Here is a 21,238-nt window from a genome sequence, read left to right as displayed (position 1 = left end):
TCAAATGAAAATGCCCAAATTGAATGAAAGTTGCGTACATATCTGAGGATCACGCACGTAAATTGGCTTAATTTTCTGAGCTACCTACAGGGAGGCAGGTCGGAATTCGTGACAGCAAAGAAATCTGTAACTGCGCAGTAATCCAAATCTAGTATGAACTTTTCTATCAAAGACTTTACTTGGCACAACAAAACACAAAACTAAGATAAGGAGAGGTTGCTACAGTAGTAAACAACTTCCAAGACTCAAATATAAAACAAAAATACTGTAGTAAAAACACATGGGTTGTCTCCCATAAGCGCTTTTCTTTAACGCCTTTCAGCTAGGCGCAGAAAGTGTAAATCAAGTAACATCAAGAGACGAAGCATCAACATCATAATTTGTTCTAATAATAGAATCATAAGGTAACTTCATTCTCTTTCTAGGGAAGTGTTCCATACCTTTCTTGAGAGGAAATTGATATTTAATATTACCTTCCTTCATATCAATAGTAGCACCAACGGTTCGAAGAAAAGGTCTTCCCAATATAATGGGGCAAGATGCATTGCATTCAATATCCAAGACAACAAAATCAACGGGGACAAGGTTATTGTTAACCATAATATGAACATTATCAACTCTCCCCAAAGGTTTCTTTTTAGCATTATCAGCGAGATTGACATCCAAATAACAATTTTTCAATGGTGGCAAGTCAAGCATATCATAGACTTTCTTAGGCATAACGTAAATACTTGCACCAAGATCACATAAAGCATTACAATCAAAATCATTGACCCTCATTTTAATGATGGGCTCCCAACCATCTTCTAGCTTTCTAGGAATAGAAGTTTCAAGTTTTAGTTTCTCTTCTCTAGCTTTTATGAGAGCATTTGTAATATGTTTTGTGAAAGCCAAGTTTACAGCGCTAGCATTGGGACTCTTAGCAAGTTTTTGTAAGAACTTTATAACTTCAGAGATGTGGCAATCATCAAAATCTAAATCATTATGAGCTACAGCAATGGGATCATCATCCCCAAGGTTGGAAAAAATTTCAGCGAGTTTTATCACAAGCAATTTCAGCAGTTTTAGCAATTTCAGAGCAGTTTTGTACGCTTTGCACTAGGAGTAGAAACATTGCCAACACCAATTATTTTACCATTAATAGTAGGAGGTGCAGCAACATGTGAAGAATCAACATTACTTGTGGTGGTAATAGTCCAAACTTTAGCTACATTTTTCTCTTTAGCTAGTTTTTCATTTTCTTCTCTATCCCACCTAGCACGCAATTCAGCCATTAATCTTATATTCTCATTAATTCTAACTTGGATGGCATTTGCTGTAGTAACAATTTTATTTTCAATATCCCTATTAGGCATAACTTTCGATTTCAAAAGATCAACATCAGAGGCAAGACTATCAACCTTAGAAGCGAGAATATCAATTTTATTGAGTTTTTCCTCAACAGATTTGTTAAAGGCAGTTTGTGTACTAATAAATTCTTTAAGCATAGCTTCAAGTCCAGGGGGTGTGTTCCTATTATTATTGTAAGAATTCCCATAAGAATTAGCATAACCGTTACCATTATTATAAGGATATGGCCTATAGTTATTACTAGAATTGTTCCGATAAGCATTGTTGTTGAAATTATTATTTTTAATGAAGTTTACATCAACATGTTCTTCTTGGGCAACCAATGAAGCTAACGGAACATTATTAGGATCAACATTAGTCCTATCATTCACAAGCATAGACATAATAGCATCAATCTTATCATTCAAGGAAGTGGATTCTTCAACAGAATTTACCTTCTTACCTTGTGGAGCTCTTTCCGTGTGCCATTCGGAGTAATTAATCATCATATCATCAAGAAGCTTTGTAGCCGCCCCCAAAGTGATGGACATAAAGGTACCTCCAGCAGCTGAATCCAATAAATTCCGCGAAGAAAAATTTAGTCCTGCATAGAAGGTTTGGATGATCATCCAAGTAGTCAGTCCATGGGTTGGGCAATTTTTAACCAAAGATTTCATTCTTTCCCATGCTTGTGCAACATGCTCAGTATCTAATTGTTTAAAATTCATTATGCTACTCCTCAAAGATATAATTTTAGCAGGGGGATAATATCTACCAATAAAAGCATCCTTGCATTTAGTCCATGAATCAATACTATTCTTAGGCGAGAGATAGCAACCAATCTTTAGCTCTTCCTCTTAATGAGAAAGGAAACAATTTCAATTTAATAATATCACCATATACATCCTTATACTTTTGCATTTCACATAGTTCAACAAAATTATTAAGATGGGCAGCAGCATCATCAGAACTAACACCAGAAAATTGCTCTCGCATAACAGATTCAGTAAAGCAGGTTTAATTTCAAAGAATTCTGCTGTAGTAGCAGGTGGAGCAATAGGTGTGCATAAGAAATCATTATTATTTGTGGTTGTGAAATCACACAACTTAGTATTTTCAGGGGTGGCCATTTTAGCAGTAGTAAATAAAGCAAACTAGATAAAGTAAATGCAAGTAACTAATTTTTTTTTGTTTTTGATATAGTAAACAAGATAGTAAATAAAGTAAAGCTAGCAGCTAATTTTTTTGTATTTTGATTTAGTGCAGCAAACAAAGTAGTAAATAAAACTAAGCAAGACAAAAACAAAGTAAAGAGATTGGGAAGTGGAGACTCCCCTTGCAGCGTGTCTTGATCTCCCCGGCAACGGCGCCGAGAAAATAGCTTGATGTCTACGCCCCCTCCTTTTCTCCGTAGACGGTGTTGGGCCTCCAAGAGCAGAGGTTTGTAGAACAGCAGCAAGTTTTCCCTTAAGTGGATCACCCAAGGTTTATCGAACTCAGGGAGGAAGAGGTCAAAGATATCCCTCTCATGCAACCCTGCAACCACAAAGCAAGAAGTCTCTTGTGTCCCCAACACACCAAATAGGTGCACTAGTTCGGCGAAGAGATAGTGAAATACAGGTGGTATGAATAAATAGTAGCAACGGCACGAGAAAAGTGCTTTGCCCAGGACAGTAAACAAGCAGTAGTAACGCAGCAGTAGTAACGCAGTAAAACAGTAAACAAGCGGCGATAGCGATATTTAGGAACAAGGCCTAGGGATTAGACTTTCACTAGTGGACACTCTCAACTTTGATCACATAACGAGAATAAATAAATGCATACTCTACACTCTTGTTGGATGATGAACACCATTGCGTAGGATTACACGAACCCTCAATGCCGGAGTTAACAAGCTCCACAATTCAATATTCATATTTAAATAACCTTAGAGTGCACGAAAGATCAACACGACTAAACCAAGTACTAACATAGCATGCACACTGTCACCTTCACACTATGTAGGAGGAATAGATCACATCAATACCATCATAGCAATAGTTAACTTCATAATCTACAAGAGATCATAATCATAGCCTACGCCAAGTACTAACACGGATGCACACACTGTCACCATTACACCGTGCAGGGAGGAATAAAACTACTTTAATAACATCACTAGAGTAGCACATAGTTGAATTGTGATACAAAACACATTGCAATCATAAAGAGATATAAATAAGCACTTCACTATGTCATTCATAACAGTGAATAAGTATTCTGTGAAATATAGCCTAAGAGACCCACACGGTGCACACACTGTCACCTTTACACACGTGGGACAAGGAGTCTCTGGAGATCACATAAGTAAAACTCACTTGACTAGCATAACGACATCTAGATTACAAGCATCATCATATGAATCTCAATCATGTAAGGTAGCTCATGAGATTATTGTATTGAAGTACATAGGAGAGAGATGAACCACATAGCTACCGGTACAGCCCCGAGCCTCGATGGAGAACTACTCCCTCCTCATGGGAGCAGCAGCGTTGATGAAGATGGCGGTGGTGTTGATGGAGAAGCCTTCCGGGGGCACTTCCCCGTCCCGGCGGCGTGCCGGAACAGAGACTCCTGTCCCCCAGATCTTGGCTTCGCGATGGCGGCGGCTCTGGAAGGTTTCTGCGGGTTTCGTCAATCGTATCAGGGTTTTCGCGACGGAGGCTTTAAATAGGTGGAAGGGCAAGGTCGGTGGACTTCTGGGGGGCCCACACACCAGGGCGGCGTGGCCCCCCCTCTGGCCGCGCCGGGCACACGTCTGGTGGCCCTGTGGCCCCCCTCTGACCTCTCTCGGGTGTTCTGGAAGCTTCGTGTGAAAATAGGATCTTTGGGCGTTGATTTCGTCCGATTCCGAGAATATTTCCTTACTAGGATTTCTGAAACCAAAAACAGCAGAAAACAGGAACTGGCACTTCGGCATCTTGTCAATAGGTTAGTTCCAGAAAATGCATAAAAAATGACATAAAGTATGCATAAAACATGTAGGTATCATCAATAATGTGGCATGGAACATAAGAAATTATCGATACGTCGGAGACGTATCAGCTTGCTCTTTCGACAGGTGCTCCCGGTTCTTCTCTAGTATGGAGCGATAAGCATTGAGGGTTCCAACCGAAGTCCCCGCGGGGAGCGGCGTATTGTTGAGTACTGCTGCCCTTGCTGCTGCCCACTCCTCATCCGCGATGGTGTAATCACCGGTCACGGTTCGTCGGCGCTCGTTCTCAAAACTCGCCCTTCTACTGGAACGAGGGGTATGATCCTCGTCACCTCTATGCCTTGTGTTTCCCGTGTTATTGGCGACATAAACCTGATGGTGTGCCGGTCTTCGGGTGATTCCCTGGACGGTGCTGTCGATACTGTCCTCTCCCGACGAATATTGGGCGTTGCAGATGAACGGCGTGTCGCTCGATCCCAGCCCGTGCCTGGTGTCGCAGTTCAGGCAGTAGTACGAGGTTAATTCCGAAGACGTGGGATCGTCAGACCCTACCGACATGGAGGATACCGAGCGGGGAGTCGAGGGCGCTGGTGAGCACGTCGATTCTGTCAGACCAGCCGACAGATCGGGTGATGATGGTGCGCTTGAACTCGTCGATCCGGAGGTGGGAGATTCCAGCAATCGAAGGATTCCTTCTGCGTTGACGTTGTAGTGGACGCTGCCGAAGGTCATCTCCATGTTCCCTTGTAGATCTGAAAAGTTTGAGCGGGAGGAATCGCTGTGTGGAGTAAACTCGTAGGAGCCGAATCGAATCGGGCTTCCCAGGATTGGCGACGATGGAGTCGACGAAGTCGCCGATGGAGTTGCCGGCGAATTTGCCGGCGAAACTGCCGATGTCGTGATCGGATCTGCCGATGTCCTGCCTTGTGCCGACAGGGTTCCCACAGATGGCGCCAATTGTCGAGGGTGCTCCTCGGCAATGCCCTCCGATAGGGGCTTAGGGTTGATGGAATCCTGCAAGCTGACACGAGACATCGGTACACAGACAAGCGGGGAGAGCGATTTACCCAGGTTCGGGGCCCTCGATGAGGTAAAACCCTTACGTCCTGCCTGTCTGTTCTTTGATTATGATGAAAACAGGTTACAATGGGGTGCCGAATACTTCGGCTGAGATCTAGTCGAGATTGATGTTGCTAGGGTTACCTAGCTCTAAGCTTTTCCTGGCTAAGGTTGCTAAGATTGTTCGTGTCCCTCGACAGCCCCTCGCCTGGCCTTTATATAGGAGGCCAGGTCTCAAGGGTGCTAACCGAGGACGACTAGGTTTACAGTAGTTTAGATCCAAACTTTCCTTGTTTGTTCGCTTCCTTGGCTTGCCCGTCAAGGAATCTTCTGATGCGCCGACCTAGTGGCCCATCTCGCCTTCAAATATCTTCATGGGCCTCCAATTTGTCAATACCAGATAGGGCAATACTGGTTACCCGAAGGGTAATGCCCACATCAGCAGGTTTAATTTCATAAAATTCTGCTGTAGAAGCAGGTGGAGCAATAGGAGTGCGTATGAAATCGTTATTATTTGTGCTAGTGAAGTCACACAACTTAGTGTTCTCAGGAGTACTCATTTTAGCAATAATACAAATAAATAAAGCAAAACCGAATTAAATAAAGTAAAACAAGTAACTAATTTTTTTTGTGTTTTTGATATAAAGAAAGCAAACAAGACAGAAAATAAAATAAAGCAAGACAATAAATAAAGTAAAGAGATTGGGTGTGAGAGACTCCCCTTGCAGCGTGTCTTGATCTCCTCGGCAACGGCGCCAGAAAAGTAGCTGCTTGTGACGGTAAAGCACACGTCCGTTGGGAACCCCAAGAGGAAGGTATGATGAGTACAGCAGTGAGTTTTCCCTCAGTAAGAAACCAAGGATATCGAACCAGTAGGAGATGAAGATCACGTGAAGATTGTTGGTGAAGGAGTGTAGTGCGGCGCAACACCAGGGATTCCGGTGCCAACGTGGAACCTGCACAACACAATCAAACTATTTTGCCCCAACTTAACAGTGAGGTTGTCAATCTCACCGGCTTGCTGAAAACAAAGGATTAAACGTATGGTGTGGAAAATGATGTTTGCTTGCGAGAAAACAAAAGAGAACAATGATTGCGGTAGGTTGTATTTCAGATATAAAAGAATGGACCGGGGTCCACAGTTCACTATCGGTGTCTCTCCAATAAGATAAATAACATATTGGGTAAACAAATTACGGTTGGGCAATTGAAAAATAGAGAGGGCATAACAATGCACATACATATCATGATGACTACTATGAGATTTACTTAGGGCATTACGACAAAGAACATAGACCGCCATCCGAGCATGCATCTATGCCTAAAAAGTCCACCTTCGGGTTAGCATCCGCACCCCTTCCAGTATTAAGTTGCAAGCAACGGACAATTGCATTAAGTACGTACGTAATGTAAACAATACAAATATCCTTAGACAAAGCATTGATGTTTTATCCCTAGTGGCAACAACACATCCACAACCTTAGGGGTTGTTGTCACTCCCCCAGATTCAATGGAGACATGAACCCACTATCTAGCATAAATACCCCCTCTTGGAGTTACAAGTATCAACTTGGCCAGAGCCTCTACTAGCAACGGAGAGCATGCAAGATCATAAACAGCACATATATGATAGATCAATAATCAACTTGACATAGTATTCCATATTCATCGGATCCCAACAAACACAACATGCAGCATTACAAATAGATGATCTTGATCATGATAGGCAGCTCACAAGATCTAAACATGATGGCACAATAGGAGAAGACAACCATCTAGCTACTGCTATGGACCCGTAGTCCAAGGATGAACTACTCACGCATCAGTCCGGAGGCGGGCATGGTGATGTAGAGCCCTCCGATGATGATTCCCCTCTCCGGCAGGGTGCCGGAGGAGATCTTCTGAACCCCCCGAGTTAGGGTTGACGGCGGCGGCATCTCTGGAACTGTTCTGGTATTTTGTCTCTCGGTACTAGGGTTTTCGGGGATGAAGGAATAAATAGGCGAAGGGGCAGCGTCGGGGGAGCCAGGGGGCTCCCTCCCCACGTCACGGCGCGGCAGTGCCCCCCCCCCCCGCGCCGCCATATGGGGAGGGCCCCCTGCCGGCCTTCCTCGACTCCTCTTTTGTCTTCTGGAACACTCCGTGGAAAATAGGGCCGTGGGCTTTTGTTTCGTCCAATTCCGAGAATATTTGTAAAACAACTTTTATGAAATCAAAAACAGCAGAAAACAGGAACTGGCACTGTGGCATCTTGTTAATAGGTTAGTCCCAGAAAATGCATAAAAACATTATAAAGTGTGAATAAAACATGTAGGTATTGTCATAAAACTAGCATGGAACATAAGAAATTATAGATACGTTGGAGACGTATCAAAGGTTTGCCAGGGGACTTGGGGAGCTCGGCGGTACCTTGCCCGGTACCCCGGCCGGAGCCTTCGGCCCCCTCCCTCCCGGCCCGCAGCATCTTGGCCGTCCTGGCCACGTGGTCGCCTCCTAGTCGCCGTGCCGGGTCGACCACCATCTCCAACGGGCAGAAATTGGAGCCCCCTTTTAAGATCTTTTTTGGTTCTCTCTTTTGGCACTTCTTCTACCTCTAGCTCTTATCCATTGTTGAATATATGAGAGCTTCCCCTCACTCAATCCCTCTATGATTCTTGCTCACTTTTGAGGAAAAGAGAGAGGAGATCTAGATCTACATTTGCACCAATCAAATTCCCCTCTTTGTGAGGGAATCACTAGATCTAGATCTTGGAGAGAAATTTGGTGTTCCTCTTCTTTTGTTCTTCCTCTCTTATTCCCCCAATAGCTTTAGTAGCTTTGTTGGAATTTGAGAGTGAAGGACTTGGGCATCTTTGTGGTGTTCTTGCCATTGCATTTGGTGCATCAGTTTGACTTCTCCACGGTGATACGTGGAGGTGAAAGTTCGTGCGATATTCACTTCGGGAGCTTGTTCCCGGAGCTTGTTCCTCTTAGGTCTTTGGACTCTAGACGGCTTAGTGGTCTTTGTGGTCTTTGTGGTGTTCTTGGGGACTCCAATTAAGTTGTGGAGTTTCTTCAAGGACAAGGCCTTTGTGGCGATTTATTGGGAGCCTCCAATTAAGTTGTGGAGATAGCCCCAAGCTTTGTGCGGGTTCGGTGACCACCCTAATGTTCCATAGTGGATCGAGGACATCCCTTTTGGTGGGAATTCTCGAGGAGAATACGGTGGCCTTCGAGCATTTGGAGTGACTTGTCCTCCACACCGCTCCAACGGAGAGTAGCACTCGCAAGAGTGTGAACTTCGGGATACATCATTGTCTCCGCGCCACTTCGGTTATTCCTATACCCGAGCTCTTTACTTATGCACTTTACTTTGTGATAGCCTTCGTGCTTGAAGTTATATATCTTGCTATCACATAGTTGTTTGAATTTCTTAGCATAAGTTGTTGGTGCACATAGGTGAACCCTAGTTATATAGGTTTTGTGGTTGACAAATTAAACGCTAGTTTTATTCCGCATTTGTTAAGCCATATTCGTAAAAGTTTTAAACCGCCTATTCACCCTCCCCCTCTAGGCGGCATCCGTGTCCTTTCAATATCCATTTAAATATTTTCTAGAGCTACACTAAGAGCTAAGGTATGTACATACGAAGGCGCTAGATGAGCTGGCACGAGCTTACAGCCGACCCATTATTAACCTTGCTCTAAGAGATAGCCAGGACCTTGATTACAGATTCTTTATTCAGGAAACTCATAGAATTGTCATTTAAGCCATAATAAAAACTACTTGTAAGCATCCAATCTTTTAACCCATGTTTCATATTAAAGGCAAGCTTTTTAAATCTTACCCAAGTTTCAGTAAGGGTTTCATTCTCTTGTTGCTTAAAGTCCAATATAAAGTTTTTGTGGTAAAGAGTAGATTTACCAAATGTATCCAAAAACAAAGCCTTTACATTATACTACGATTTTAAATCTCTTTTTGGTGTATCATCATACCATATTTTAGCTATATGTGTGTCAAAGAGTGTGGAAATATTTGGCTTTCAATCATAGGATCAAGATTGGGAACTTGTATGGTCTTGCAAATCCTTTCCAAATTATGCCATTCAGCTGCCAATGGGTTACCATTAGCAAACTGTGTGGTGCATAGTGTAATCATTACTTTGGGATTAATATAGCTTTAAGGTTTTTTGTATTGGAAACATGGTTGCAAGCTTGTGCGCCTAACTTAACTTCTTATTTCTTCTATTCATGCTTACTTTATTTTTATGTATTTTTTATTTTATAAAAAAATAAGAACTAGAAAGTAAAGACTAAAACAAGACAAATAAAGCATTTTGCAAAATCTACAAGAGAGTGGTGCAACCTCCCCAAGCTTAGGTATTTGCACTAAGTTGAAGATGAAGGCAACGGTGATACCAGAAGATATCTAGCAGTTGTCGTGGGAATTATTGTGCTCCTAGCTTGATGAAGATGCGGATGTGAGATGTACTTTTCACTCCCGGCAACGGCGCCAGAAAATGTCTCGATGACGTTGGGACTCAAAGTGCAGAGTGTTGTGTCAGGAGAGTATTTTTCCCACAAGGATGACTCGAGGGTTTATATCGAACTCTCGGGGAATGGCGTAAAGAGTTATCTCTCCCTCTCTTCTTCTAGCACAAGAGTTACATCTCCCTTTCTTCTCTCCAACTCTACCGTGTGGTTGTCAAGCACAAGGTTTCATGTAAGTAAAAATAAATAAAGTAATAACTAAAGTAAAGTAAACTAAGCAACTGAAATAAACTAAGTAAAAGCGGTAAAGGTTTGTTTGTTTTGGGGTTTTGAGTGCAAATAAAAAAATAAAGTATTTTTATATTTTCGGTTTAAAATAATGCTGCAAATGAAAAGTAAGATAAAAGTGATAAAAAAGGTGTTTCTTATGATTAAAATTGGACCAAGATTCATGGGTTCACTTGAATATTCTCTCTTTTAAGTTGTAGTGGACAATAACAACTAATCAATAAGATATGTAGACAATAACTTTTACATGTATAAGATAAGCATCCATATGGACATCACGTCCTGGCATAGAGATGATGCAACAGATCTCTCTTACACTCCAGAAGATATAAATAAAATTCAATCAATCTTGTATTAAGAATAACAGAGCATAGTTATAAAAACTTTGATATAATGTTTAAATATTAAATATGCTATCTTGAACAAACACGATCATTACTTTTGTCACGTAATGAACATAGCACATGCATTCACTTTATCCCCAGTGAGATAGCAAAAGAAAAGGCAAACCCATAATAGATCATGAATTTGTTGTTACTATTCAATCACTAAAACCATGTTATTCCATCTAACACACACATCACCACACACACGTTCTTGCATACAAGTTGGATCAGAACCAATACTTAAGAACGGGGTACATAATATGCATCTATCAATACATATTACACAAAGTACTAGACCATTAAGGCGCGCGTTGCCGCGCCCGTCCATCTTAAATAAAGAACTACATAATGTTAAATAAAATTTAGACATTAAAATTTTGAAATACAATGTATCGATATAGGTGGTGGGACATACTATGATGTTGAAGTAGAAAAAAGATCATTCAGCCTGCATTTGATCAAATCAAGAGCTGAACAATCAGTCAACAAACCACATGAAATGCCTCTGGCGACAAAAAACGAATTTCCTTTCTACACAACACATGGTTTGCCAGATATGAATCAATGGGAGCTTTCAATAACTGAAAAAAGGAGCAGTTAAATATGGATCCAAAATATGAACACATATAAAATGAGCAAGCATTCGTTTGGAACAATATACCAAAGATGAAACGATCAAAGTCAATCCCTATCATGTTGAATCATATGATTGTACCTAACTACCTTAGTAGGCGAAACAGTTGTCCCTTAAATCCTCAATTTTTTCGTCGTGCGAGGCATTGCAAACTATTTTTTTTATAAGATGATTGTGAACATATGTGGATGGTATTTGGATATGTCCATACTTGTATGCAAGAGAAACGATATAGAAAGTAGTAATATTTCTAGGAGTAGAATTATCAATTATGGTTAAGTTGATAGACCTAACTGAATGTTTGAAGCATTGTTGAGCACTACTGCATGTTATTTTTTTTTTCGCGAAAACGCAAAAGCCTTGCGTTTCGATGCATTGATAGATAAAGCAGAGTTTATATACAAGTCCGAGGGACGGACACACCACGCCGTACAACTCGACCCAAGAAAAAGGAAAAACCTAGACTAGGGGAGTAGCTGGCGCACACCCCGGGCTCCCGCATCCGCCCAAAGCCTCGCGTCGGCAGCGATGTCGTTAAACACGGATGCCACCGAAGGTCGCGCATTGTCAAAGACCGCCGCGTTCCGGTGTTTCCAAATCCACCATGCCGTGAGCATGATAACCGACGACGTGCCCTTGCGCAGCTGGCGAGGGGCGGTCCGCACCACCAGCGACCACCACTCCGCGAAGTCACCCTCAGCCATGGGTGGGCCTGAGGTGGATCGGATCCACGACAGTCTACTGCATGTTATTATAATGGATAAAGCTGAATATCAATATGAAGTGCAACACCTAAATAGGAGAAGTCTAGCGCCCATCACAAATAATCATTTGAGAAATATGCAAGAAACCTAGCCATTATATGACAAAGATGAGCAATTGCAGGCAACCTGTTTCTTGGTTTCAAAATTACATTCATAGTTGCTATCTGCAGTAGACCCTCGACTATTTTGGTCAAGCACAAGAAGCAAAGATCGTAGAAACAAACTTTCATTTAGAAGTATGCATAAAGCTAACCTGCAACCGAAGTAGATAACCATCACTCCATCAGACCTGCTCCACATTACACATAACTGCATCAACAATAGCAGAGTACCCTTTATTCTTGGTTAGTTTCTGGACACCATATATGAATTTTTAATAAGCCAAAGAAATATGATTGACTTTATAATTTTTACATATCCGAACCAGCTGTATAGAATTAAAGAAGGCTTATTAACCCTTCTAACATATCGAAGCAATAATTACATACATACTCCCTCCGTTCCTAAATATTGGACGTTTTGGGAGTGCAATTTGTACTCCCAAAACATCTTATATATTTGGGAACATAGGTTGTAAGTAGGAAAACTCTAAAAATAAATCTCACATATACCTGTGCTAAAGATTCTTCTCTCCATGAAATGTCTGATATGTAGTACTTCTGGAGGCACAATAACATTTGCATATATACATGATTCCAACTCGCTAATAGAAGTATATTACTGTGGTAGCACCGTAAAATTGGAGGTAAAAATGAAAATATAAGACGTTCACCACATCTGGGACAGAGAGGGTAAATGTCTTTCCAGTGGGAAAATAGCTACCCGATGAGCACCTTCACGTTTGTGCCTATGTACAGCAATCAGTTCAGAGTTTGGAGTCCTACACCTTGTAGGAGCAGGCTCAATGTTGCAATATCAGTCAATTGACCGTTAAACTCAAGAAAAGTATCTAGGTTCTAAGAAATTTCTCCTACAACTTGTTTCTAGACTATTCTGTGTTATAGTGAGCACATATATATTGAAGAGCTTCGACAAGAGAAATGAATATTCACTATTTTTTGTGAAGGAATAAACGAAAGCATAATAAGACACTCCTTACAGGTAGTCAAGGGGTCAATTTGAGGTGTATGGTAGAGAGAGCTGTTGAAATTTATTTGTATAAAACATGCACATTGTATTTTGCATCCAAGGACAACCTAAACGGCCCATACAGAAATAGGGAAATTCATTGCAATCAGGAATTCAGGGAATTCTCCTCTTAGTCGTGACAATTGTTTCAATGCACCTCAAGAAAGTTCGATAAATCCCGCACAATATATATTGTCAGTTCCATGCGTGTGATTGCAGATAATAATCAGTTTGGAACCTAAATATGAATTTTTATAATGCTCTATAATAACTTGGTGGTCTCAGTCTGTTCCCATCCTCCTGGAAAGACGATGAACTGGAAAGGAGAAATACAGCTAGGACCACATTGCTCGTTCTAAATAAAACATACAATCAACAAACTATGCATGTTCCAAAAAATAATACAATCAGGCAAGAGATGCTAGATAGATGTCTTTGTAGTACCCAAATGTAGACAAAGGTATGGAAAGGGAAGGGATCCAACTTGACAACCCAAAGCATTAACTAATTCGGTGGTGTCTTCGGCAGACATGTTCAAAGCACAATGAGAGACTTGTTGAAATTAACCTTTAATCCAGTGGATCTAGAAAATCTGTCAAGGATATCCTTTAAAGCAATGACTTGATCCATTTCAGCAGACATGGTACCTTTCACGTTGAACAACTGAATATTAAAGAAAAGATAGGGTGTTAAACATGCAAATACAACATCTACTGTAAAGAAGCAACGCACATTCTCTTGATTTTTTGAAAGAAAAAGAAAATAGCAGTGCCAAACACCGTACAGATAATAAATGCAAACTAATTTCTTTATGTAATTTTAACAAAACCCTTGGGCAGGCAAGAAAAGGCAACTATTACAACTTACTCACTTATTCAAGGTGCAAAACTTAAGCTACCTGAGAGGAAATATAACTTAATAAAGCAAGCACTTAATTTCCAAGAGGGCCTACCGAAAATGTTATTGCTATAGTTAATTGGCATGAGTATGCAATATTTAGCCTCTATGCATGGATATATAAACTTATTTCAGTGTAGCTGAAAATCATTGTAGCCAACCAAAGTTTCATCGTCCTTGTTCAGTATGCAAGCTTGTATATGTTTCATCCTTGAAGAAGACAATTTAAAAATATCTATTTTATATGAGCAGCAGCTATCCTTGCTCAACAGACATCAGTGCATAGAACGACTACTCTGAGAATATTTTTTCTATAAATATTGATACAGAGTTTTCCTGCGTCGGGCAAAAATCATAGATTACCTGACCAACTGAAATATCCATATACATTACACATGCTACACTGCCCCTTATTGATGTCAAAAGAAAAACTACCGAATAGATCTGAGGTAACATAACTCTGAAGGAAGGGAAATAAGGTAGATCTGAAATAACCACAAATTAGAGAAGCAGTTCAAACTAATACTTGCACATAATGACATCCTATTGATGTAGCAGGAATCTTCAATATATAATGGATGGAAAATCAAAAAAAGGTGGACTACCTGAAGTTTTATGCACACAATTACACGAACAAGTAAATTCCAAAAAAAAATCCAAATTGAGCGACACATGAATGAAGAATAAAGTAAAGACATCATACACATGTTAGATCAGTATTAATAGATAAACATGTACAGCAAAAAAAATAGTATACTTATTCTGTAGGAGCTGCAAGATTCAATAACAGCACCTGACTTGCATCTGCAGTAGAGCCCGTTCTTTTTCTTCCATACCAGCAAAAACATCATCTAATCGAAGTTCATCTTCAATCTAAGAACTGATTTTCTCTTAAGAGTAAAAAAACAGCATCTAATGGAAGTTCATCTTCAATCTAACAACTGATTTGCTTTTAAGTGCCAAAAAAATCATTACAACTGGTGAAGCCAGGCACCGAAACATTGATAATTGGAAGGCGTATCCTTCAAGTTGTGGACGAGGGTAATCCAGGTCGGTCTTCTGGATGGCACACTTCACTTCGATCAACCACAACCCACCGGGGAAAATCAGAAACCTAACGCTAGGCATCACGAAACAATTAGTGCACCTGTCCAGCGGCCATGTTTGCAAACTTCGATTCAAGTTGTCTGAAGGATACACAGCCGCCGCATACCCATCCTCAGATCATCTTGTGTGTCCAAGGTAACCCGCTGGGCGCCTCCGCATGCTGATCGAGGTACGACGCGCTGCCTCCAGGCCGATCTGTGTCGCGGAAGGTGGAGGGGAGACGAATATAAAAGAATGTAGGTCGACACAGAGCAAGAGAGACGAAAGGGGAGAAGGAACACAACTTCACTTTGGGCCGCCTGCTTTGAGGGTTTCATATTTTTCGGCCCGGTAAACCACAAGGTGTCCAACTTAGTGTGCGGAGTAGCAGCCCAAGCAACTTTAGGCTGGCCCATTCATCGCGATTTGACGAAGTAAATTGGTCTAGCCTCGATGCGGGACAAACGGTACGATCTGGATCGTTGGAGGAGCGGATCAGACGGCTCAAAACTCTAAATCACTGTGGAGGCTCCTAGACATGTAGGGCGCGCCACCCCCTCTCTTTTGACCGTCGATCATCGAAATCACTTGATTCTTTCGCCCACCGACATATTCTGATCTAAAAAATCACTATATATATGACCCCGAAGAGTTCTTAGGAAGAGAGCGCCGCGGGAAGACATAAACACGAAAACAGAGGCAGCAGCAGCGAAGATTGGAGGGGGAACTCCGCCGGATCATCGCCGATGTGATCTTGACCTTCTCCAACGTCTTCCTCATCATCACAACGATCAAGGGGGAGTAGTCCACATCTCGACTACGGGTTTGTGGCAGTAGTTTGATCTATTTCTCTCATGTTCTTCATTGTTCTTAGTGTCATATGAGCTGTCCAACATGATTATGGTCATATTTGGAATACCTATGTGGTGAATATTTATTATATGATACGATACTATGAGATTTTGCTATTGAGTAACCATAAAACTCACTTAGCTAGGTGCGTCACATGGGCTCTTTTGGGCCTCAGGCCCCTCCAGGTGTGCTTCCAGGGCTCATGGTGCTTCTCTCGATGAAAATGACGCTCCAAACATCATAGCTCAATTTGACTCCGTATAGATCTCTGAAAGTGAAAAATACACAAAACAAGGAATTCATGTTCTGCAGAGTTATAAATCAAATAAAAAAGATCATTGGCAAGTCCCCATAAATTAATGTAAAACATGGTATTATTATCATATATGTTGTAAATATATGAGAATTTATTCTAATAAAGGACAAAGTTCATTCTAATAAAGGACAAAGTTCATTCTAATAAAGGACAAAGTTTCGAGCATTTGTTAATGTCCACTACAACTTAAAAGAGAGAATAGTCAAGTGAACCTATGAACCCCAGTCCAATTTTAATCATAAGAAACACCTTTCCATCACTTTTATGTTACTTTTTATTTGCAGTACTATTTTAATTCAAAAATACAAAAATATTTTTATTTCTTATTTGCACTCAAAATCCCAAAACAAACAAACTTTTACCGCTTTTACTTAGTTTATTTCAGTTTCTGAGTTTACTTTACTTCAGTTATTACTATATTTATTTTTACTTACACGAAATCTTGTGCTTGACAACCACACGGTGGACTTGGGGACACAAGGCTTTTTTGGCAGGATTGCTAGAAGAAGAGAGAGGGAGACAACTCTTTACGCTATTCTCCGAGAGTTCGATATAAACCCTCGAGTCACCCTTGTGGGGACACACAACACTCTGCACTTGGAGTCCCAACTTCATCAAAGGTCAACTGAGTAGCGAGAGCTACAAGACAGTTTAGGGTTCGCAGCTCGTGCGCGGCTTTGATGCCAGGTGGTGTAAGTTGGAACAATGGGCCCGAAACTAGAGATGTGTTTGTTGCACCAACTTTGTGTAGATGATGAGTCTCCTCTCATGTGCTGACTTTTTATCCTGGTTTACCTCATAAATTGAGAAATGTGTAGTAGTTCATATGCATTTTACGCGACTTTCGCCTTTACTTAAGGGCGTGTTTGGTAGGTTGCACATATTTCCTGCACCACTGGCGCGGTGGGAAGAAGCCCCCTGCGCGTCTAAGATGGGCCATGGGCAAAAAAACACGTTGTTTGGTGGCCTGCGTAGTTTTTTTTGGCCCGGTGGAGATTTGGGCTCTGCCCGTTTGGTAGGTCGGTTTTCAGGCCTAGTAGCAACCTAGAACGGCGCCACTATTGTTTGGTTGCAACCCAAAATCCGCTTCTGGTTACCTCTTCCCTTCAGTGGTGAGGTTACCAGCGATCAACAAGCAAGAACACAATCATAGACGACACACAACTTAGCACTGATCATAGACGACACAAGTTCACGACACACCATTGTCCAGACACGCTCATAGTTCAGGACACAGCAAACATGATCATAGTTCATCACACTTGACACGAACAACAACAAGACACGACATGGTAGCAGGTTAGCTTCAGACATGATGCTTGGAGACAACGCACTTGGTGTCATCGCCATGGTACGGGCACCTGCTTATCACCTTAGTGCAAGTGTGGTCAAAGATGACCACACTATACTCGAAGGAGGACACCTTCTTGAAGGTGAGGAACTGGTCTACCCTGAGCTGATGGGCGATGGCGAAGGCCGCCCACCCCTGGTTGATGAATGCGCCATTGCCTTCTCTCATCGTACGTAGTCATCCTCCAGTTGCATCCAGTGTTGGTGGTACCGATGATGTTGGAAGGATTTCTCTGAACCACTTGACGAAAGCTTGAGGGATCAGGAGCCGGCCGAAGGTGAGCTTGAAGATGATGCGAAGGAAGTGGTCCGGCCCTACGTCATTGTGGAAGTGGCCGATGTTAGCCGACCTGCCATGATGTTTCTTCGCCGGTCCCTCGGCGGGAACCTCAGCAGGTGACCCAAGCATGATCTTCTCAGTCTGCCAAAAGAACACATGCCATTAGAGGTGTGCCTGCTCACTAGTAGTTTAGATGAAAATGGACACTGATAACATTACTAAGGCCTCATACATTGCCTCACACGGCAGGCATAGGGAGTGGCCACAAACTAAGTGTAGTGTGCAACGACTGTGGCACACATGACTAAGTTTGAGGCCACCACCTAGCCTTTCATTGTGCCTTTGTTGAATCATTGGCCAACGCAAATGAGGCCTCAACATTTGGTCACATGGCAGGCAGAGTGACTGTCACCAAACTAAGTCTAGTGTGCAACAAATATGGCACACATAACTAAGTTTGAAGGCAGCACCTTGCCTTCCATTGTGCCATTGTTCAATCATTGGCAATGCACTAGACAAACCAAAACGGGGCCTCATATCTAGGATCACACGGCAGGCAAATGAATATCCCCAAACTAAGTCTAGTGTGCAACGAATATGGCACACATGACTAAGTTTGAGGGCAGCACCCTGTATTCCGTTGTGCCATTGTTCATTCATTGGCCAATGCAGAACTGAAGAAGCAGAAACATGCAAAGCAAGGTAGCAGAGGCCTCATACTATGAGAACATATGGAGGGGATGTTTGATCAGAACCAATGGCATGATCATGTTCAGTCATGCCATAGGTTCTGATAAATCATCTCCTCATACTATGATCTCAGGTTATAATCATCGGACTAGTTCAATCAGAAAGAACACAAGTAGCAGTTCAAATTGAGTACATTACGAGTGATACTTAAGGTATATTACAAATTTTACTTAGGGTACATTACAAATTCTCCTACAGTACATCTAGAACACATTCATCACTCATTACAAATAGCTATGATCCTCTTGAGCTTATCCTTGATTGCAAAGTTCACTTGAAGCAGGCCGTATATGTCATACTCTGGCTTTCTCTTCTCAGCCTCTGTTTCTGCCTCCCATTTCTGTTTCTTAGCCCTCATCACTTGTGCCTGTGTTCTCTGCAGATTCTTGAGTAGAGCAACTTCGTTCTTCAAATCCTCCCAGTTCTCTTGCGTCTAAATAAACTTGCGTGACTCAGCTTAATCTTTCGCATATCAATCACAACAGGCTAAACCCCAGCACAAAAAACTTTTCCCCTATTAGCATGCACCGTAAAATCTGATAGTTTCACCAATCGACAGTCTGATCTATAAAGGATCTACCACGATTGGAGATTAGAGTAACAAATCTAAACTAATCGAGGCCTTGAACAACAAGAACTGGACAAGAACAGCAAGCAATGGCGACGGACACCTTGCCAACATCTATCCCAACCCTATCCTAATGAAAACCCTAACAGATCTAATGTGCATTTCGTCGCAAATGCTCGAGCATAGCCTGTTCTGGCACAACGAGTAAGAAGATGAGAAGCAGAGGTCGTTACCGCCATTGTTCCGGCCGAGGACGAGGTCGAGTTCGCGGCCGAACTCAATATGCCGATGAAGACTACGGATCAGGTTGCGGCCGATGTCGCGGTGCTTCTCACCGACGTCTCCTCCTCCGGTACTGGTGCTCCTCCTTACGGCGGTGCGGTGGATTGGTCGGCGGGAGGGGAACCACCTGGTGATGTGACAGTTTTGGGGTGGTGAGAGTGAGATCGCGAGTGAGAGGAAGGAGAGAGGAGCGGTGATGCTAATTATGACGGTGTTCCTGAAGGGACACGGTGTTTCCGTCTCCCTTCTCCACGCGTGCAACCTTCTCGCCACAACGGGTCTGACTTCAGAGAAACTGTCATTCCAGACGTTCCTCCAGAGCTTGTCCGAGGGATGTTTTGAGAATCGGTTCATGCAAGAACGTGGCTGCCACAGGTAACCACACGGACCAAAAATTATTCCAAACCAAGGGCCGTCCAAGCTACCAAAACGCGCCTTAATGCCTTGTTTACTTCTAGTGTATTTATGGGGATGGGAGGGGATTATTTCGTATCCCGGAAAATCCCCAGTGGTCCGTTTACTTCTCCGGTTTTGAACGAAAAAATCCCGAGATATCCCCTCCCATCCCCTCCTATCCCCACATTTTTTGCCTAAATTAAAAATTCTCCATCATACTAGTGTATTTTTGGGAAGGGTATTTGAGGGGATTGGGTGAACACTAAATCCCCTCCCATCCCCATACCTATTAGGAAGAAAAATACGAGAGAAACCTAAAGGAACAAGAGTAAAGTCTGAAATAAACCTTGAATTTATAGAGTGTGTATGAATTAAACCCTGAACTTCTAATCCCGGTAATCAGCACCCTAAACTTGGTATTCCCGGTCAATGATGCCATTTTGGTTGTTACCAAACAGGAGGATTGCTCCCTCTCTTAACTCTCTCGCTGACACCCATGCCCCACATATCAAATTTGTCGTCTTCATCTATTTCCTCTGCAGTTTTTTCTTGTTCTGATTCTCTTTGTACGGAGTAGCAGCGGCGCTTCCCAAATCCCAGCAGAGCAGCATTTCTGGCCGCGCTCCCCGCCCCACACAATGCCAGCGACGACCGTGTCCAAAGCAGTGTTGCGTCTGTGTTCACAGCGTAGGCCCCGCCGATGTCGTCGTCCTCCCGTCGGCGCGGGATCGCTGCCATGCGCCCATGCCCAACAGATGTGACGCTAACCAGTGGGCCAGGATCCAGTTGGCGGCGTGCGCTTCGCCGACGGTTGCAGCCGCATTGTCGCAGCACGCGAAGCCGCTGAGCAGGCAAGAGTACCGTCGGGAGACTTTGATTCCGGTGCCGGTGGCGCCGAACAGCAAGACTGACGTGGTGACCGCAGCCTCTAGCTCCTGGTCGTTGACTTGGATGATGAGCGAGCGACAGACGCCATAGCCGTCCTGCAGGAGCTCGTGGAGTGCGTCGACGTGGCCGAGCGACGCCAGCGTGGAGGTTGTGCTCTAACTTGGTGTCGCTACTATCGTTGTACTGGAAGACGGCCAGCGACTACAGCGCCTCCCGGTGGCCACCGCCACCATGGTGCGTGCATGTATGCTCGACGAAATGCTAGGCCGTGGCTTCAAAGATGGAGAGGAAGGGTAGATTCTCTATCCAGATTTGTCGACCAGCAATCCCAACATTATTTACTGCCACGTCAACAAATCCCAAGGTGAAACGAGAGTCCAGCAAGTAATGACCGGGAACGGGAGTTTGGGGTGCTGATTTCAGGGAATTGAAGTTCAGGGTTTGATCTCGACTGGCTCTATAAACTCAAGGTTTATTTCAGACTTTACTCAAGGAACAATCAGTCAGTTTTCGTTAGCAGCAACATTACTAAGACTGACACA

This window comes from Lolium rigidum, chromosome 6 (assembly GCF_022539505.1).
Source record: "Lolium rigidum isolate FL_2022 chromosome 6, APGP_CSIRO_Lrig_0.1, whole genome shotgun sequence".
Lineage (NCBI taxonomy): Eukaryota > Viridiplantae > Streptophyta > Magnoliopsida > Poales > Poaceae > Lolium > Lolium rigidum.
The sequence above is the reverse complement of the archived record's forward strand: the minus strand, read 5'-3'. Positions refer to the sequence as shown.